Below are 22,478 nucleotides of genomic sequence, written 5' to 3' on the forward strand. Positions count from 1 at the left end.
AGGCTCTGACTGCCTTCTTCACTGACTGTCTTTTCAAAGAAGTTTTATCCAATCAAGCATCCTCGAATGAACATGCTTGAACAAAGAAAGAGTATCTCCCTGGGGGGCACCTGGGTGGTGCAGCCAGTTGAGCCTCCGACTCTTGGTTTTGGCGCAGGTCATGATCTCAGAGTCGTGAGATCAGGCCACACATTGGGCTCCATGCTCAGCACGGAGTCTGCTTAAATTCTCTCTATCTCACTCTCACTCTGCCTCTCCCTCTGCACCCGCCCTAAAATAAATAAATAAATAAATCTTTAAAAACATAAGAAAGAAAGAAACCAAGCAAGTAAGCATATCTCCCTCAAAGGCAAAAGGCAGGTTTGTTAACTGTCAGGTATAATGAAGGTGCCTCCCTCCAGTCTGTGGCCAGGTATGCTTACAGTCCACTGTATGAGATCTGGGATCCCTAAGCGCAGACCTCTTCTCCTGTAATGTACCCCACTGTGTGTGCAGATACTACCTTGCCATCTTTATGGAAACTGAGGCTCAGGAAACTACAGCCAATGCTGATACTCTGGCTACTGCCATTTGTGTGACTAATAAACTGTCCTTTATCTTAGACCTAATAAACTGTCCTTTACCTTAGACCTGTCCTTTATAAAGACCTGTCCTTTATCATCACCTGCCAGCATACAGGAATTGTGACAGGCTAACTCATGAGTTTGCAGGAGGGGAAAATCTGTAACTTTTCTCAGTTCTTGGCCTTCTCGTGTTACTGGTTCCAGCAGGCAAGTCCATGTCTTCAGGTAATAAAATTTAATTTGTTTTCTTATTTCATCTAGTCATTTAATAAATAAGCATTTGTTGAATGTTTAATCAATGCTGGGATATTTCCAAGAGGCTGAGGATACCAGCCCCAGCATTTACCAAAACTGAGTCCCATAGTAAAAGACAAAAGCCTCATAGTAAAATGAAGTTTAGTGATAGAAGACAAACAAGTAACCATATGGGCTGACAGGACTGTTTCAGAGTGTAAGTACTAGAAAGACAGTAATCCAGAGTGATACAATAGAGTGTTGGGGTAGCTGTGGAGCAAGGGATGATTTGAGGTTGGGTGATCAAGGAAGGCTTCTCAGAGGTGGTGAAATTGGAGCTGAGACATTCATAATGAGGTCAATGAGCAGGAAAAGTCCTTGGGAAAGAGGATTCCAGGAATAGCTGTGGTGGGTGCCCTACAGCAGGAAACAGGATGGTGTGTTCAGGAAATGAAAGGCCACAAAACCAAGGGAAGAATAATGGTGGTTGGAGTTGGGGTAGGGGGCAGGGCCGGAGCCTTCGGGCTTTGGTTATCATTATTGTCATTCTTGGCTCCTTCCCTTTATCCCCAGCACCCTCCAGCTCTCCTCCCATCTGAAAGCGTCTCCCTTGGCACATTCTCAAAGGAGCCTCTCCATGTCTTCCTTGATTGGAAAGTGAGTGGTGACGGCCCTAAGGCTTTCATTATTGGCCCACAGAAACACTTGCATGATATGAATGGAATTGTAAAGACTGGGGTGCGTCGGGGCCATGTCCAAAGCCCAAATTTTAGATGCCTGGTAGCATGGAGGAGGAATTTCAGGACAGGGCCCCCCCCCGGAACACTTCCAATCACAGCAGCCCACAGGACAGACTCCTTCTGGTTCAAGCTTAATTCCCGGATGTAGGTGCTCATCTCTGACAGCAAAGGAAGGAAGAGTGGCTTCCAGTGGCTTATTTAAAGAGCTTCTGTTGCTTCCTAAGGAGTCTTATTTGGCACTCACCAATTAGCGGCTTCCTGGAAAGGAAAAAGAGAAAATTGACCAAACACCTTACAGCAAGGAAAGTCATTAGGTAATAGTATCAATTCCTTATTTCTGTATGAAACTCAAGAATAGGGTAAACCTCATTTAGTCAAACTAATCAAACTACTTAGATCACCAAATAAAGTAAAACTAATTTAGTTAATCTACTAATTTAAAGAAATTGGAAGGCCACAAGTTAAAAGTCTATAATATGGTTATGGATGTCAAAGGTAAGGCTCCCTTATTCTTTCTAGTAAGTAGAGCAACTCGAAACTATCATTAACTTGAATTTCCAAAGAGATGCTGAATTTGGTACAATGAAGAGAATGTTCTACAAGATACCACTTGACCTCTACAATGGTACAATTCATGCAGTCTGTGATATATATGTAATTTTTGCTTCCCTTAATTCAATAGGAATCCCATTATTTCATTATTAGGGCTTGTTTGCTTAGCAAATTTTTTTTTTTTTTTTTTGCTAAGAAATTCACAGGTAAACTTGTCAGCCATCACTATCACAGATACCAATATTATTTGTGTCTCAATTGGTGAGGTTATATTAAAGTCCTATGGTTATCTAATCATGACTGATGATATCTTAGGGAGATTGAGAATTACTAGAGCAGGACGACATAGCTATTTGAATTCTCTGATATGAGCAAGAAAAATGAAGAGGCCGCCATTCAGGAGAGGCCCATTTCAGGGAGCTGGTCCAGGTGGGTAGATCTGAAAGCGTCTCCAGCAGGCACGATGTCCCCAAATGAGATGGAGGTGGAGTTGACTGCACACCACAATGGCCACAGGAGTCCTGATGAGATTCTTCCCCTAGCTCACTTAAGACAAAGTAGCAGTTTCTGGAAATGGCTCTGTCATAACATTTATGTTTTTAGGTTTGGAGAATGCATTGCTTTTCAGTCCAGAAAGACCTGAAAAGGCTGGTGATGGGAATTTCCACAGCACGTGGATTTCTGAATCCCTCTTGATCCCAGGCTCACCGTGCATGCAAAGCCAGACTGCCACCTACTGACATGCAGAAGGGGTGGCCTGGCATTGTTCTATTGTTAGGTATGATAAAGGTGCGGCTGGTTACAAAACTGAACCCCACCTACCACTTTAAAAAAAAAAAAAAACATCATAGGAATGAAGGAGTCATTGATTTGAGACCTGGATTATATTTTTTTAAATGGTTGGAAAAAATTATTGGCCTAACCGTACATAATATCTTCTGGTGGGTCAAAACCAGAAAAGGAACTTTGGTATGTTGAGATTGGGCAAGGTGAATATGACTTTATTTCAAACAGCTCCTCCTTAAGAAAGGAGAGACAGTAGGCTTGCATCATTTATCTGAAAACCCTTTGAAGGCAGAAACTGTATCTTACTTAGGTTTCTTTTTCCCTTGGTTGGACACCTCTCCTAGCATGTACTAAAGGCTGGCAACAGTTTATCAAGTGAGTGTTTACAATTCTGATAATAATAGCAATAATATTAAAATTAAAACACAACCGAGAGGCTCACAAAAACGAACCAAGATAATCCTGGGTTTAAATCCTGCCTCTAACTGTATACTTTGGGCAGCTTAGTTAACCTCTCTGTGTTTCAATTATCATCTTTAAAATGAAGATGGTGTGGGGCACCTGGGTGGCTCAGTGGTTGAGCGTCTGCCCTTGGCTCAGGGCGTGATCCTGGGGTCCTGGGATTGAGTCCCACATCGGGCTCCCTGCAGGGAGCCTGCTTCTCCCTCTGCTTATGTCTCTGCCTCTCTCTGTATGTGTCTCTCATGAATAAATAAAATCTTTTTTAAAAAATTAAATAAATAAAATAAGATGAAGATAATGTGACTTCCCTCACCAGGTTGATCTATAAGGATTACAGGCCATGATGGACATGACATACTTACTGCAGTGCTTGGCACACAATAATTCTTCAAGAAACAATTTTTTAAAGAGCAAAACAAGTCTAAGCTCCTGTGTGCTCTGCCTATCCTGACCCAGGGAGATGGTGTCCTGCTCAGGAGGTGCTAACCTCACCTTTTCTTGGCAGTTTAGAAAGGTTCTTCCACTGGCCAGCCAGTTGCTTGACCTAACGCATGAGCACAACCCAGAGAACCATTGCAAAGCAGACTGGGGAGGTGAGAGATTAATTGAAGACTTTTATTATTGTTATTTTTAGTTACAAAACTGCAGGGAAACAATTCTTGTCGGAGAGTGCATCTCTTGCTGGAAGGCAGAAATGCAGGTGGGAGGAGGGTTGACCATTAATCATAAGGAAGCAGGGAAGGAAATTGAGACAGGAAATGTCAATACCAAAACGTCCTGACTCCGGGTCAACTTTAAGGCACATGCATGGACCGGCAGGCTAAAAGCTGAGGACCCACTGCAAACAAAGGCACTAGAGAGGAAACAGCAAGCAATAGAATGTCAAACCAAAAATAAATCGGGCAGGTTTCCTTTCTAAAGCAGAGGGAGTAGCTCCTCTTATACTTGGCTCTCCATTTCTTGCTGAAATTCTGGGAATCTGTCCTGAAAGAAATGCTTTCATGCGGATAAGAAAGAAAGTAGATGCCAAAATAGTGGAGGATAGGCACATGGCTTCACATAACTTTCATGAGCCTCACTTTCTAGCCTGTGAAATGGGAATAAAATCCTTGCCCTTCTCTCCTTACAGAGCTACAATGGAGACCAAAGGATAAGAAGAGTGACAGTGCACTTGTCTTGACTTTTACTCCTGTCCTAATAGAAAATAAAAAAACCAAAACCTTAATAGGTTCCTCATGCCCTAAGGCAGGGCAAACCCAGCCCTTGCAAAGTGGCATCATGCTCTGCTGTTGGTGGGAAGTCACAAGTTTCCAGAGGGATTTGAGTGTTTGATTCAAACTTCTAAAGAAAATCTACTTTCCATTTGATTTCGTTAAAAGTTGGCTTTTCCAAACAAGTAACTTCTTTTTTTTTTAGACTAACAAATGTTGTTAATATTACAAATTAAGCCCTAAGGGATAAATTAAGTAAATACTTATGTTACTATAGCTTTTATCCCTAAAAAGTCTCTTACTCCCATTATCATTTTTATCTTCAGTTATTGCATTATGGAGGGACGTGACTAAGAGCAAAGGCTTGGAATCAAACAGATTGGAGTTCAATGCACACATGATAAGCACTATTTACGCATTACTTGGCAATTTAACTCACCTATGCCTCAGTTTGCTCATCCGTAGAGTGGGAGGAATAATGGTCTTAGAGTTTGCTGTGAAGACTGACACACAGCAGGTGACTCCTCGATATTTATAATGTAACTAAACCACAAAGTTTAAAGGTCTTGTTTTTTTAATGAATTAGCAGATTCATATTCACTCATTATTTATTCCAGAGCTGCAGGCCCTGGCATCATATGAAGCAATTAATTTGACAAAGTGAATAAAGCTGGATTTTTCAATCTAGCTGAGAGAGAAACATGCAAACAAATCACTACAATTCCATGCAATGAATGCTGTCCCAGAAGAAAGTTTCCAAATTCATCTGGTCTCCAAAGAAGAGAGTGATCAACTCTGCTTGGTTGAATCTGAAGAAGTGGAAACTCATACTGGGTCTCAAAAGATGAAAAGGAATTTGCCAGAAAGGGGAAAAGAAGGACATTCCAGGAAGACAAATAGTATACTCTGAAGCAGCCATAACATAGTATGGTACCTTGGGTACTTCTTACCCAAATCAGCGTGCCGAAGCATAAAGTTCATAGGAGCAGGTTGCAGGAGATGGGTTTTAGGAACACGGAGGCCAGGCCACAGAGAGCATAGTATTCATATTCTAGAGACTCTGGATACGATCTTGTGGGAAATGGGTAGGTTTTGAGAGATTTTAAGCAAAGAAGAAAATAATCAGTATTTTTAAAGGATGAATCCATCAACCTGGCTGGTTTGGAGAGAGACCTGGAGCAGAGTTATTGGTTAAGAGCTCATTCTGATAGTTTGAGCCAAACAAAGAGAGTCCACACTCCAGGGAATGCAAGGAGCAGGACCACAAGTAAGTAAAAGGTTAAGCAGGTGGAATCAGTGACACACAGAGGACCTCTGAAACTGAGGACAGTAAGAGGGTGTGGCAAAAGGAGGGAAAGGAGTAAAAGAAGGAAAATTCTAACTGAATGGATCTTTTTAAAACAAAGTTGCTGTGCTGAGAATGCAGAAGTAAAATCCATAGCCCTGGCTTTTGAGAAACATGCACAGGCCAGTGGAGAACACACAATGAAACCAACAATTATAGAGGGTTTTGAGGGCTTTACAGTACATACGGTCCTTTCGCATCTGCTCTCACAACACTGTTCACTCCACAGTTACTCTGTACCTTCACCCCACCAGTGACTCCATGGCAAAAACTTTCATCTCTCCTTAACAGCTGAGATGACGGATTCAGGGAAAATCAGAGAAAGAGCTAAATTGAGAAGGCTCTAGAAGGGTCCTGATTTGGAAATCCGTCCATTGCATATGACCGAGTTAAGATGAGGTCATTTGGGTGGGCAACCAACCACATCTGACTGTGTCCCTCCATTCAGGGGGAATGCGGACTCTTGGACAGGCACACGGGGGGACAGGCAGAGATCAGGACCATGCTGAAGAACACCCCAGATTGGCAGCAAACTCATCTCAGGGATTGTGAGATACATTTCTGTGGTTCAAGCCACCCCGTTTGGATACTTTGTTACAGCAGCCCTAGTGGACTAAGCATGCTGACAAGAAATGAAAGACCGTGAAGACCTCATAGGAAGTTTCATAACCACTCAGCTAAAAAACAAGTGTTTTAATCCTACTGGCAAAAGAAAGGCATTTGCACTCCACACACCCTGAGCAGCGGGGCAGAGGACACCCTGGAGTGTGAGAGTGGTGACCATCTCCTTCCTCTGCCCAATCAGAGGAAACTATAAGAACAGCCTTGCTGCTGCTGCCAGCACCTTCCATGATAGTTTTGGCATAGTCAGTGGCATCATAGCAGATGCATAGTAAGTAAGTACGTGGACAGTAAATTGGCTCTTCAAACAAGAAAAACATGCACATATTTGTTTATTGTAAATTTTAATAATGGATACATCTCATTCAATTTATAAATAATAATACTGTTTATGTTCCTTTCTGGCCAATTCATTCGCACAGAACACTCTCGTTGACTTTTGCCAAACCCTTGCCCCTATAGCAACCTATAATCGCAATTGAACGCAACTGACAAATGGAGTTGCTTCCCAGTCCCTAACTCTTTTCCCAATCGGTGTATTCTCATTAAATCTGATATGTGATTTTTCTAAGTTTTAAACTATTTTTCTCACTCTTAATGTTCATTAAACTGAAATTCTCCCAGCTTTGGCTATAAATCAAACCTAATTGATAGCATCTGCTGATTTCCATGGTGTAAAGACTGCACAATGGCCAATTTCAAGCTACTGCCGTATTGTCACTGAACGCAGAGTTGGGGAGAGAGGCACAGTAGCACGTCATTATGTAGCGTCCCCACCATACAGAGGCAATAGATGTAAATAGCCTCAACAGCATAACGTGAAATGCACTAAAATATTTAGGAAATAAATTTTAAGTATTATTGTCTTTATTTTTAGTATAACTTATTTTATTGTAAGTCTAGAGCATTTAATTTTGTATAATGGCTGTGTTTAACAACTGGCCCTCAAAATTCCCGAGTTGGCTCTCGTGGGCTCATACAGACCAGCTCTAGCATACCACTGCACATGGCTGTTACCAACATTTGGATTTCCCCATTATGTGAATACAAGCAGTTTCCAAGCTACACTCTGAAAAGGAAATAGTTGTACCTAATACAATATTTCTTTTTTTTCTTCTACCATCCCTACCCCAAGATTCACCCCATGGACTTCAGCATTATCTATCACCAGTCATGAATATCTGTTCTATTCCTGTAAAGTACGCTGGACTGTATGGTCAAGGCTATACTGCACAGTGTCACACACATAGTTGCTCAGTAAATATCTGCAGAACCAGTGACATAAAATTATCACATGACATTCCCAGTGATCGTAAGTTTTCTTAGGGTACATAATGATTTATCTCTCCTTCACCGTCCCTTTTCTGAATTTATGGACAAAATGGTATAAAACCAAAGAGATAAAATCAACTGGGCCCACAGTCATTCTTGTCTTCATGGGCCACTCTTAGTTGTTAAATCATGGCTACTTGGCATGGTAGGGCAATAGGCAGAACTGCCTGGATGTAATCCCAGGAGCTTTCTCTGGATGGCCTGGACTATAAGATAACTGGAATCAGCAGAAGGGGCTTCATCCAAGCTTAGCTCCCCATGGGGCAAGTAACGGGATTCCCCTCCCCCTCTAGAAAGAGGCCCCAAGTTCTTTAGGTACTGGACAGCTCATGTGCCCAGACCACTCCTACCTGTAACTGGCAGCCCAAATCCAGACTGCCGACTGCCAAGCAATCTGTGTATCCTCTACTGGAGTGGGTACTTTTTCTTTTAATTGCCATGTAAAAAAATTAAAAAGGAGAGTCCCATCGAGTGGTGTGGTCCAGCCACTGGAAGAAAGAACTACACCGAGGGCCCACCATGCCCCAGCCTAGCATCGCTCTCTGGGACAATGAGAATCAGTAGACTAGTACCTTCTCTTCCCTCAACAACCTGTGGCCTATATTAGTTTTCCACTTTCCCAATAAAGCCTGTATTACAACTCAAGCTGCGTGATGACATTGTTGAATTTACATCAATCCAGACAGGACTCACTCAGCAGGACAGGTGGAGTCCTAACAGGATCCCACCTTCAGAACAGGTGACTCACAATGTTCCACATTACCTGAGGCTTTACAGGTAGTTCTGAGGGAAAGCCAGAGATAAACAATCTGGCAAGCTGGAGCCCAGCAGTCCCCAAAATAAACATGTGATCTAGAGATGAGTTTTCTAGGTCTCTATTCCACAAATTGGGTTATCACTGCATTTCCAAAGCACACAGAAGCTAAAAAACAAAAGATAGTCAAACAAAACAAAACTCATAGTTCCTCTCGATGCCACGAAGCCCATTGAGCTACCGAACTTGATGTCATGTGATCTTTACTGGTGAGTCCTTATTGATGCCCACATGGGAGCTGAGGGCACAATGCCAGAACCTGAAGGTGGGACTTTGTTCTGGGGTCCTTTCGATTACAACAAAAAGAGGTATAACAGACTCAATTGTGCTAGACATTGTGGCAAACAAATATGTAACGAACAGTTGGTGAAAGGTAGTCTTAGTTCACTGAAGGCTCTACGGATGATCCAATAAAAAGAAGATTTCCCCAAAAGATGCCAAATATAGATGCCAGCATATTTTGCCTTTGTAAATCTTTTCTGATCATTGTACAAAAGAATACCCAGGGTCATCAGCAAGATGCAATGGATGGCCACTTAACACATACAAGACACATAGTAACTCTAGACTAGACATCACTGCTCGACATATTGAAAAATATTTGGAGATAATTTCTGGGGCACAATGTGGTCAGACCACACACAAAAAATAACATGTTCTTCATGCTTCTGTTCCAAGAGTTCAAGGTCTATACAGGATCCAAGTCCAGAAAAAATCAGAGTCTATTTTATATTATTCTCTGGGTGCCTAATGCATGTAGATAGAATACTTTGCAGAGGGTCAGGAAAATGAAACTGGGCTTTGCGTCTTGTGCAGTACAGCTCAGCAGTGGTAAGCATAATGGGTCAATTGTCTTCACAGCCCAGCCACCATCTTACAACTCATCCCGCAAGGCCAGGTTACTCATAGAGTAATTGAGTGTGATGGTGTTTTCAGGGTACGTCAGAGAGCAATACCTAACACTTGGCCAAACTTGGCAGTAGGCCCATGCCCACTTAAAACACTGAGGTCAAGGTATTTCAGTTCTTGGAAGTCATAACAATGCCACTAAACAAAGAGAAGAAAATCCTTGCTTGTCAAGATCTAGGTCTGACTGTCAAGAACCACATACGCTATGAAAGCTCCTTCCACCCTCAAAGAAGCAAACAAATAAGTAAAATCCCATGTCACTCAGGTTATCCTAAAAGTCACTTGGAAAACACCAAATTGTTTTGGGCAGTAAACCTGTTTCAGGAAGATGTTCCAGGGATCGTTGCACTTAACTGCCTGAAGGGCTTTTGAGCCACGCTTGAGGGAATCAGCCATTTTCAGCATCATTATTTTTATAACCAGCAAAGTGATCTTTTTGGAAATTGCTTAGGGATCATTAGCATTGGAAGGAGAGGAATATCCTGAGATCTCCATATCATGATTCCTTCTTTCCACAAATGATATATTTTTATGTTGGAAATCACATTGTGGTTGAGACAATCAAGTAGTAAGTAATTGCCAACAGCACAGAGAAAGCCAGCACAAACACAGAAGCACGCAACCCTGGGCTGCTGACACATGGCCATACTAACACTAGCCCTGTTGGAAAGATCCTTTTTGAACAGGGGAAAAGGCTGGTTATAATAAATGCTGTCAAGAAATTGTATGCAATACTGACTTTAATCGTGATTGAAGAGATGTGCCTACCCCTACCGTTTCTGTCTACAGACTCACAGATGTTTTCTGTGTGCTCCCTGAACCCCAGAGCCCTGCCTGAAAGACGGAAGGTCACTGCAAAATCCAAACAAACATTAATAGCTTGGTTTAGATGGGGACATCTGACTTCAGTAGATTTTCTATCACCTGTTTATTCATTTCACATCTACCTTCTAACTGGCACTGTTGTTCCTGCATACAACATTACAACATAGACGTTCTTACGATATAACATTAAGTGAACAAAGAAGGCACCCTGCATACACACAGGGTTCACCTTTGTACAGCTCCCATCCATCCAACAACGCCTACAGCATTTGTATTGAATAATCCCTGTCTTTATTTGGAACACTGAACTAGGTCGTTTTTTCTCTCTTAAAAAAAAAAAAAAAAAAAAAAAAACACAGCGTGTTTTTTCCAGACTGGGATAGTTGTTTTTGATCCTTTCATCTACTACATAATAAGTGTGAAAGCTATGCTTATCTTAGGGATATAAGGTCATTCCTAGAAGGCTCTGAAACCCACCAAGTATGAAGCATCTGAGATTTTTAAAGGCATTTATGTTGCAGGTTCTTAGTATTCAAACCTAAGGCATAAGTAAATGGTTTCAAGGTGGACAATATAACACTGATTACGAGACTCCAAATTAACATTCATGTCCTACTGCTAGGATGACACACCTGCTTTTGCTTACCAGTGAGTTTAATTTCTCTAATGACTACAAATTGGCAGATTATGCCTTGCATAGTCATTGAATTTTACTGTTTTGAAGCCAGCCTACCTGTGCTTCAACAAGTTTCCAGATCTAATCATCAAACCATAGTGGCAAATGCAAAAAAGTGCAAAGCATCATGATTTAGCGGTTTATAAACTCCAGTAAAACTGATGTATGTAAAAAAAGTTACAATGCAAAGAATTATTTTTAATTTTACTTAACATTTTAAGACGATGCTAGAAGAAATCTCAGTAGTTGGTGCATGACTGATTATAAGGATTCGGATTCAGATCTGCTGGCTCCAAACCCTGCCCTCTTTAGTACACAAACATTTCGGGAAAGGTCTGCCCAGTTCGCTATATCCACCGACCTTCTCATAACTTGTCTTTTAATAAAATGTCTCCAAAAAGCCCAGGTGTCTTTCATATTGAGGAGACATAAGACAATTTTGAGGTGAGAAGACCTTGAAACATGATTTGGGGCCGGTTTGCCAAAGGAATTCTAGAATATTCCTTCCCCAGCAGGGGTATCTCATGCTATTTGGTGTCCTGAAACATTAAGGGCACATACCAAATTAACTGGTAATGAAAATGCCTACTTTTTAATGTTTGGAAAATGTTTATGTGAGAAACAATTGCTTAAAAAGGTCATCTCTCCTGGTTTTCATCCCATGCTGTTAGGTATGTGAGAAGGTACCAATGAGGGGAACCAGGTGAAGAGCACATGGGACCTCTGTGAACTATGTTTGCAACTTCTGTAAATCTATAATTACTACAAAATTTTAAATTACCAAAAACAAACAACCTATAGCCCTTGTTCTGCAGGAAGGACACATGTCTCCCATTTGGAGGTAGAAGAGGTGACCCTCAAACTCCTACCTCCCTGTGTTCCTCCCAATCTTGGAGCCACAGCTCCCAGAGGGGGCTGGTGGCCACCACCTGGTGTAGAATTTGGAATTCAGAGTCAGGGGCTGTGGCCCTGGCTCTCCCACTAACCAACTCTGTGACCTTGGTCATGCTATTTGGCTTCTTCATCAATTTATCTGTAAAATATGCCTGCTTTTCAGAAAATGTCACCTCCAGATTCAATGAGAGCGTGACAATTCACCAAGACATGAAGGCCCAGGTAGCCTGTAAAGTGACACACAAACATGGTTTTCCTGACAATTATTTCTGTCAGATGTAGCCCAAGGAACCTGTGGGAGACCAGCAGCCCCTGAAATCTTGGCACAATATGGTAGATGGGCTCCTGGCCTACCTCTTGGCCTCAACCTCACTACAAGCTTCACCACAGCCTTTGTTCAAAAGAAGCCACTTTACTCCTCTGCAATATAAACAGCTGCCTGCAATTTCCCTTCTCATACTCCAAAGCCAGCTGTTGTGCTGCCTCCCACTAGTCAAATATGTCCCCACCATGACATATTTGGTCCATATGGTGGACCTACCATCAGCTGTGATTCAGAACAATTCCCAGGCTGCTTTCCAGGGCTAGTAGTGGGAGGTGCCTTCTTGCCCTGGCATGTCCAGCAGAGCTGGGTGACAACAAAGGTCTGAAGAGCCCAAGTGCAAGAGGTCTGTGTATTCTTTTCTCATTGATAGCTGAAGATGAGCATGACTGCATGGGCCTTGTCTTTGACCTTGAAGCCACGTGGGTCCCAGAAGCCTATTTGGGCTTTCTTGATTTTTGGTCCTAAACAGTAGCACTCTGGAAAGCTCTCCCTTCTGCTCATGCCCAGTGCACTGGTCCAGTTTACTCAGGAAAACAGATGGAGTGCTATGTTTCCCACACATAATAAAAATCAAGGGAAAGAAAGCAGTGACACAATTGTTTGTCTAAAGCTGTGGTTCTCTAAGTATGGTGTGGGAACTAGCAGCATCCACATTACCTGGAAGATTATTAGAAATGAGAATTTGGGGGCCACACCCCAGACCTACTGAGTCAATTACCCTGGGAGTGGAGCCCAGCAAACTGTGCTCTAATAAGCACTTCAAATGCTTCTGGTGCACCTGAAGTTTTAGAACTACTGCCCTCGAACTTGCTGGAAAGTTGCTTGGATCCTACCTCTGCCTACAACTGCTTCTCAAGTCCCACATACTTGCCTCTCTTTGGTAAATTTTACCCCAGGACTATTTAGGGGAAGGAGATTCTAAGAACCATGATTCCCAGCTTCTCCTCTGCAGAGAACATCTTCAACAGGAGTAGTTGTGGTGCCAAAGAGATAGGCCAGCATACCCACTAAGCACAGACCTGTGATAAATACACCTCAAGTGGTTCTGGCCATATGCGCAAGGGCTCAGGCACCAATTCATGTACCAGATCCTTGTCCACAAGCATCTCCCCTTGTAGCCTTACCAAAAAAGAGCCTCAAAGTCCACCATTAGAAATCTTCTCTTGAAAAAAAAATCTTTTCTTGGGGGCTAGATAGTCTTGGCTTTCTTTTGTAACGTATTTATTGTCCAAAGCTTTAAAAGGATGGACTATGTGCCTACGGAACTTCTTTCTACCCCATGGATGGCTACAGCCCTCCTTTCCTTGAGAGCTTTATGTAAAGAAGTCCTTGAGTACAGAAGGTAACACTCAAGTGACACCAAAGTAGACACAAAAGATAGAACTTGAGCCTAAGTATTACCAGAGGACTCACAGGAGTGCCCTGGGGCTAATAAGTAATGGACTGCTAATATTCCAGCTCATCTTTCCTTTTTTTGATTTGGAAAAACAACAACAGTTATATACAAATATCCCAGAATTTAAGTGTCACTAGCATCTTATGTACAAATTAGTATATTAGATCAGTTTCCTAACTGACATAGGGCATTTGAACAGTATTGGGCAACATTGGGGACATGAGGGGTGAAGGAGAAGCATATGAGATGGAGGTGTCACAGTATGCATTGTTGACTATAGACAACCAAGTGCTCATAGATTCCATCTATTAAAAACTCCAAATATTTGCGGGCACCCACCATGAGTCTGGCACTGTGTTAGACCCCAAAGGCATAAGAAGAATAAAACACAGTACTCCTTTTCAAAGAGCTTACATTCCAATAGACAGACATAAATAAAATATTTTAAAACAACATAAGTGCTATAGTTAAGGTGTGGATGATTTGTTATGTGGTCATTGGAGAGAGGAAGTATTGCTACTTGGATATGTGCTGGACATCTTCCATCTGCCTTTCTACGTCTGCTTTCAACCATTATACACCCTACAAATGTTCCAGGTAGCCAGCCTCCAAGACAGCCCCCAATGATCTCCATTCCCTGGTTTTTATGTTCCTGCATAACCCTTTGCCACATTGCATTAGGGTTGATATATGTCAGAAGTAATGGTATGCAACTTTCATGTTTAAGTCATAAAAACATTGCAGTTTCTCCACAGCTCTCTCCCTCTCTTGGATCACCTGTTCTGGGGGAAACAAGTAGACTTGTCACCAGGATGCTCAGGTAACTTTAGGGAGAGGTTCATATGGTGAGGAACTAGGGCCTCCAACCAACAGCCCTATGAGTACATGATCCTGGAAACAACTTCTCCAGCCTTCAGAAAACCATGGTCTCAGCTGACTTCTTAAATGCAGCTTCATGACAGACCCTGAGCCAGAATCCAGCTCAGCCTCTCCAGGACTCCTGTTCCACAGATACCATAAGACAATGTTTGGTATTTTAAGCTACTAAGCTTTGGTGTAATTGGTTACACAGCAATAGATCACTTATATACCACCTATGTGGATGGCATTGGCAGCCTCCTTTGCCCTCTGACTTCTGGTTGGGTTCAGCTAGTGGGAGCAATGAAGGGAGAGTGAAGGCAGAAAGTGAAGCGAGATTGAGAATTCGCTTTCCAGGCTTCCTCCCTAGTGAGCCACTGAGTGTTGACTATGAAGGTCTCAGGTTTTATTTTGCGGTTACCCTCATACAGCTACTGTCACCAGGTCCTAGTGACCACACTCTTCCCTTGCCCTTTCAGGCCCTGATGTTACAAGTTCCTTCATCCTGCAACGTCTTCCCTGCAGCCCCCATATGTCCTGTTCATACCTTTGTAAATAGCCCCTTTATAAATTCTCCACAATTTATCCAATTTGAGTATGCATCTGTTTCCTGCTGAAACCATAACTAATACCAACAGTAAGAATCTAGAAGGCTCAAAAAAAAGTACTATTTGATCTGAATCTGGAAAGATGAACATAATCTTGTCAAATAGAAGAGTGGGGCACCTGGGTGGCTCAGTTGTTGAGTATCTGCTTTGGGCTTAGGTCATGATCTCAGGGTCCTGGGACCGGGTCCCACATCGGGCTTCCTGCTCAGCAGAGACTCTGCTTCTCCCTCTCCCTCTGCTGCTCCTCCTGCTTATTCTCTCTCTCCCTCTCTCTCTCTCTCTCTTTCTCTCAAATAAATAAATAAAATCTTTTTTAAAGAAAGAAAGAAAAGAAAAGAAAAGAAAGGAAAGGAAAGGAAAGGAAAGGAAAGGAAAGGAAAGGAAAGGAAAGGAAAGGAAAGGAAAGAAAAAGAAAAAAAGAAAAGAAAAGAAAAGAAAAGAAAAGAAAAGAAAAGAAAAGAAAAGAAAAGAAAAGAAAAGAAAAGAAAAAAGGAAGAGCAACACAGGCCCTCACACCAATAGCTACAGGCAAATAAAAGATCTCATTCCACTAGGTTTATAATCATAGTTGCTCAGTTCCTTGGGGCACCATTCACACTGTATTCTGTAAGTATAGCCCCTAGAATTATGCAATGGGGTCATAATTGTTTGATTTCAGTCCACACCCATGGGTATGTATGAAGTCTTATTTTCTAAATTTTCTACCATTCAAATTCTATCTCTATTTCAAATAACCCATTCAATAGGTGACAGAAACCTCTTCATCAATTTGAGATTTCTGCTCTCTGGTTTCCTAGGATGAAATGGAGGAAACAGGAGATTACAACATTTTTTCCTTAATATTTCAGAAACACCCAGCTACATTCAATAGCATTGTATTTCTTTGCAGTACACTAATTCAGTCTTTGTTGTAGTTCTGTGTAGGTTAGACCAGGGTTCAGAGTGGCCTATGAAAAGAGGTTTTCTGGCAAGCAGCTGATTAGGCTACAGGGGCACATTTAATCTCTGTAAGAGAGCAAATAATTTTTAAGGACTTTAGCCCATCAACTGTTTGTATGCAAATAGGGATGCTAATTATAAATGAGTTTTATCTACTCAATACAGCAGCTCAGCAGGATGTCCACATGGAAGTCCTGTCAGAACTTTGTAAGAATTGTTTGAGTTGCTGTTTGCATTTAAAATACATTTCTTTAAAAACTGACTCAAATTCAGCGTGGTAACTAATTTACATTGACCTTCCACCCAATTAGTGCCCATCAAGCTTAACCACAGCTATGACAGGGGTGATGGCAAAAACCAGCCAAAAGCATTAGAATATAATCTTTAGGATCAATAAGGCACAGTGAAATCTTTATGAAAAACCCTTGAAATAACTCATTAAATTAAGAAATGACCACCATTTAACCAGATGAGCTGCAGAATTTACCTAATAAGGTTATTAGTTCGAACACTGCAGACAGGGAAGCAGAATGGAAAAGACCCCCTGAATCACAAAGGCCCAATTGAAGCCAAAATTAAATATGCTGATCCTTGCTTTTGACCTGAGATAAGATGTAGAAATGCTGGCGCTTACTATTGATTAAGCATCTGCTTGGAATTTCTTTATTTCTTTTTCTCTTTCAAAGAACACCTGCTGGGGAAGTGTACAAAACTGCAAGATCACTGGAAACTAGGCCAAGAACTAATCTTTACATCCTGGTATACTAACCCCAAGTGTCTATCATAAACACTGAACTGACAGTTGACCCACAGGAAACAAGCCTATGATTTTCTTCCTAGCCAACTGTACTAAGAAAAACACCTGTACTATGTGCATCCAAGGTACAAGGACAGTTCCGGTTTAATACATTCATTTCTGTTAGCTTATCCTTGTTGGGCTGTGAGCTCCCTGCAGCTCCATTGATTGGATGAGGAAGAAGGAAGCTATCTTCATTTTCCTTGACAGAACCATCCTTGATCACTCCATCCATCCAGGTTCCTGGGAGATGACAAAGATACCGTGCAGCAGGTATACACACAACGACATGATTCACAAATCCCTATGTCTCACTGCTTTGTTTTAAAAATAGTCTTTATACTATCTATCAGTCCAGATTAGGCTAGATTATGCCCTGGTAACATCCTTCACATTTCAGTGCTTCAAGCTAAGATTTGTCTCTGACTTGCATGACATGTTCTTCTTTACTGTCTGAGGAGTCTATTCTAAGTCATCTACACCCTGGGACCCAAGCTGATGGAGTACCCAACCCTCTGGAATGTTGCCCAGCCCTATGCCAATAACACACTAATTTTTTAAACTTCTGCTCATCTTTCATTCACCAAAGCATGTCACTGGAATATGACTGAATTCAATCTCACCGTGTGCATGAAAGAATAAGAATCAGAATATGTGTGAACAGTCCTGTGACCCTTTGGAAAGTTCTGTATATGCCTGCTGGGAGGAGGTGGTCAGAAAGGTAGGGAGTGAAAGGAAACAGAAGTAAAAGAAGTAAGCAAAACAAAGAGCAAATTAGAGATACAGATAGGAGAAAATGTGCTGAGGAAAGATGGAATTTGTGGAGATGATTTTTAGTCACTCATATGACCTATATTTAGATTTTTGACAGTTGCATATGCACCAGCAATCTCTCTTCTCACCTTCTCCTTACTTTGGCTCTTCAACTGATAAAGAGTGACAGGCAGAGGGGGTGATAAACTGACAAGATAGAACCATGCGCGAGCGCATGCGAGAGAGAGAGAGAGAGAGAGAGAGAGAGAGAGAGAGAAAGAGAGAGAGAATGTGCGTGCTGGTATGGAAAAGCTGTTATATGAGGAAGGTGGTTTTATTAAGCCTACAAGACAATGACCATGGGTGAGGTGTCTGAGAAGCAAGGGTGACAGCAAATAGCTCCTTTCTGGCCCTTGCAGGGGTCCACCCCCTGTTCCCCGCAGGAGCTCCCTGGCTAAGGAAGTGGGAAATGTCAGAGAGTCTTTGGAATATGTTCAGTATACTGAAATGTGTGAGTCAAAAAATATCTTAGGCCTGAGAATGGATGCTCAGATTTGGGAAACAAATGGATACCCCAGACACAGATCCTCTTCCTGAATAAGAACCTAAGATCTATTAAATACATTTTTAAAAAATACAGTGGGTAAAGGATGAGCTATTCCATAAAAAGGGCTGAGATCAGGAAGTTTTTTGGAAGTAAAGATTCATTTAAATACTTGCTTCAGCACTTCATTCACTGATATAAATTCTAACTGCATTAGGGAGACAAGAATTTCAATTAAATCTCTAAAAGAGAAACCTAGAAGAAAATATAGCTAAATATTTATGTAGTTTCTGGATAGGAAGGACTTTTTTTTCTTTTTTTAAAAATTTAAATTCAATTTGCCAACATATAGTATAACACCCAGTGCTCATCGCATCCCAGTGTCCTCCTTAATTCCCATCACCCAGTCACCCCATCACCTCCCCTTCTGCAGCCCTTTGTTTGTTTGGGAAGGACTTTTTTTTGGGGGGGGGGGGGAAGGACTTTTTAAACATAAAAGTTATAGGAATATAATTGCAAAAGAAAAGATCAATAGATTTGACTACATAAAATTTAAACTTATTTGTCAAGAAATCATAACTGCAAGGTGTGTCAAACAGGGCAGGAGGTGGAGCTGATGCCAAATGTGATAGGCAACAAGTTTGTATCTTCAATACAGTGACTAGATTGATCCTCCAATGTAAAGCAACCAGAAAACTGAATAAATTATATAAAAATAATAGTTTAACCCAATACACTGGATATCAGGCAACAAGGGATACCAGTGATCTCCAAGAGATGGGACACAAGCAAGATAAACCTATTTTCCCAAGTTATTGCCTTGGAAGCATTTCTGGGGAGAGGGGTTACAAGGAGAGTCCAGCAGTCTCCCTAAATTGAGAAGACTAAGTTAGGAGTCTAAGGACACCAAGCAGCTAGAATTTGCAGAACAGAACAGCAGAGAAGAGAGCCACTCAGAGAGAAAACTCTGGAGACCCACAGAGGGTCTCCTGATGTATTCAGCAGAATACTAATCAGCACTCAGGCGTAAGGAAACCATCTGAGCCTGGGGAAAGACTCACCATGAAGGATTAGAGGGAATAGGTACTCAACAGTCACACAGCTAGCAAAAACTGTGTTCCCGCCAGCCAGATTGGAAAGCCTCACAGGGCACTGGAGAAGATTCAGGAGAGTCTGGCTATCAGTGGTGGCTCAAAGTTAACCCAATTCCAGTGATTCTCAACCATGGATAATTTTTTTTCCTCCAGGAGACCTTTGCAAAGCCTGTAGATATTTTTTGTTGTCACGATTTAATGGAGGGAGAGGTGCTAGTGTCCAGTGGGTAAAAGGTAGGGATGCCACTAAATATCCTACAAAAAGAAAAGGATTCTCCACTTCAAAATGGCAATAGTGCTAATAATCAGAACTGTCTTGTTGAAATGCTATTTAGGCTCTCCCTAAAAGCAAGACAGAAAGTTTCAGACTATTTCCAAGCTCCATTCGTAACTATGTCCCAGAACAAAGCTCATGAATATTGATAGGAATAAAAAAGGTAAAATTCACAATACCTGGCGTTCAGTAAAGAATTACCAGGCATGAAAAGAAGTAGAAAAATATGATCCATAATGAGGAGAAAATCAGTCTCTTGTAACTGACCCAGAACTAACATAGATATATTTAGCTGACAAGAACATTGAACAGGTATTATAACTGTACTTTTCTGTAAGACAGAAAAAAAAAGACTAAGATTGAACTGCTGGTGATTAAAAATGCAATTTCTGAGATGAAAAACACGCCAGATGGGATTAACAGCAAGACTTTGCAAACAAAAGATGAATAAACTTAAAGAAGTAGCAATAGAAACTACCCAAAAAAGGAACACAGGAAAAAAAAAAAAAAACAGCCCAAACTTTTAAAAATGAGCATAGTATCAGCAAGCTGTGGAACAATTTTAAGTAGCCTAATATGTGCTTAACTGAAGTCTCCAAAGTGGGAAATAACAGAAAAGAAAACATTAGAAGAGGGGTAGCTGGCTGGCTCAGTCAGTGGAGCATGCAACTCTTGATCTCAAAGTCATGAATTCAAACCCCATACTGGCCATGGACCTACTTAAAAACTATATATGTAGTATAAGAAACAATAGTCAAAATTTTTCTGAAGTTGATATATGATATAAATCCACATGTTCAAAAAGTTCAATGAATTCCAAGCTTAATAAACATTTAAAAAATGACAAGGCGCATCCTAATCAAATTGTTTAAAATAAGCTTAAAAGCAACCAGAGGAAAAGATATGTTAAGGATAGATGAACAAAGAGACCAATGGTAGAAAGTTTCTCATCAAAAACAATGCAAGCAAAAAAAAAAAAAAACCACTGGAGGGACCTCATTAATATACTCCAACCCACCTCCCCACCCCCAAATTCTATTAACCTAGGATTCTATACCCAAGGAGAACACCTTTCAAACATTCTGGTTAAACAGAGACTCTTACATTGAATAGAGACTCATTAAGTCTGAATGAATTTGTCCAGCAGACCCATACAATTTGAAATGCTAAAGGGAGTCCTTCAGGCAGAAGGAAGATGGTAGTGAATAGAAATAGAGATCCACACAAAGGAATGAAGAGAGCTGAGATAGTAAGTGCATGGTGCTCTGTGACTTAGTCTGCAAGCTCTAAAGAGGAGGGTCTCTGTGAACTTCAAAGTCTGTGTTAGGAGCATTGGTCCTAGAGAAACATGTGTGCCAGTACCATTTAAAGTCGGGCTAATTGCTGGCCATTCCAATGCATATGAGAAAAAGGAAATATGGGTGCTACAGGGTGATGTGATGATAGCACCCTTTGAGGAGTACATTTTCCTTCTACAACAGAGGAGTAATAGGTTTTATGCAATGTATCATCCTTGTCTTTACTCAAGAGATATTTTTGGTAACGATCAGAATGAAGGCTTGTCACTTTTTTTTTTAATTTTCAGACTATAACAAGTCAAAAATTTCATGATTCCTCCATGGCCAGCTAATCAAGCTACTCATCTAGGCTGGATAAATTTATTTTTTTAAAGATTTTATTTATTTATTCACGAGAGACACACAGAGAGAGAGAGAGAGAGAGAGAGAGGCAGAGAGCAGAGACACAGGCAGAGGGAGAAGCAGGCTCCATGCGGGAGCCCGACGTGGGACTCGATCCCAGGTCTCCAGGATCACGCCCTGGGCTGAAGGCAGCGCTAAACCGCTGAGCCCATAGGCTGGATAAATTTAAAAGCCACACTGTAATTTGATTCATTGTGCATTGATTTGTTCCACAAATAATTTATTCACTTGACAAAGTGAGCACCTGCTATATACTAGACATTATGCCAGTGCTGTAAATACAAGAGTGAATAAGGACATAGTTAGTCTCTGACCTTTCGGTGCTTATTTACCTAAGATTCTAATGATTTCTGACCTTCACAGATTTACTACATCTTTAAAATCACACCAGATGGGTAAAGTATAGAACGTCTTTTAAATGGCTCCGATAAACACATCCTGATTTCCTCAAAATTTCCCACCATCTCAACTTCTTCATGCCTGATGATCCACCACCCCTTTGTCTTCAGGCTTTGTCCCCTGTACTAGCATCCACAGAACAGAGTTGAGGGTAGGGTAGGGAACACAATGTGGGGAAGGAGGAACATCTCAATCTCATACATTTTCACGTTCATCTGTAAGAATGTACCGGTGCCTTCTTTGTTGGGATCAGATTCTGAGGAACAGACATCTAAACTGTGAGACCCTCAGGACATTTGGTTGCTGGAGGTAGGTTGACGGAGGGGAGAGGCCTTGGAGCGGGAAGACTATAAAGAGAGCCTCAGTTCTGTCCAGTGTTGGTTATGTGCCAGGACAGACCAGTAATGGAGCACTAAGTCCACATTTTTCCTAAAGTTAGTCCCAAATGCTCCATGCCTAGCTAGCAGACACTTCTATCTCCTGTCACTCTCTCTTGTTTAGTTTTTGGCTATCCCCATCAATAGCAAGGTTCTTGAGGGTGTTAGCTCTGCTTCTCACATCTTTACAGAAGGCAGCTTGGCAAAGTGCAAAGAACAATGAGGTGATTTAAAGTCGCCCCCTGTCATTTAGTGTGCAGCTTTGGTAAGCCTTCTGTCAAGTGTAAATCCTTCTTTGCCAGGTTATTATGGGAAACCAATGACTTGATAAATGTAAAGTGTCTTATAAGTTCCCAAGAAGCTTACCACTACTTTTTCCATATAATAAAAACAGTAATATTGAGCATTCTGTGTATAATGCCAGGTACTCTTACAAATGCTTTATAAATAA

The 22,478-nt window shown here is 41.4% G+C and overlaps 1 long non-coding RNA gene across 2 annotated transcripts in view; it reads right to left on the minus strand.

Moving 5' to 3' along the window:
- Positions 1 to 616: 616 nt before the first annotated feature.
- Positions 617 to 22,478, minus strand: part of LOC112656052 (uncharacterized) — a 53,638-nt gene continuing 31,776 nt past the window's right edge. The window contains exon 5 of one of the 2 annotated variants that reach the window (XR_007405007.1): positions 617 to 1,795. This is a non-coding gene — a long non-coding RNA (uncharacterized LOC112656052). The remainder of the gene's footprint in view (positions 1,796 to 22,478) is intronic. The other variant, XR_003134066.3, reaches the window with a different exon arrangement.

The sequence above is a fragment of the Canis lupus genome, chromosome 22 (assembly GCF_003254725.2).
Source record: "Canis lupus dingo isolate Sandy chromosome 22, ASM325472v2, whole genome shotgun sequence".
Classification (NCBI taxonomy): Eukaryota; Metazoa; Chordata; class Mammalia; order Carnivora; family Canidae; genus Canis; species Canis lupus.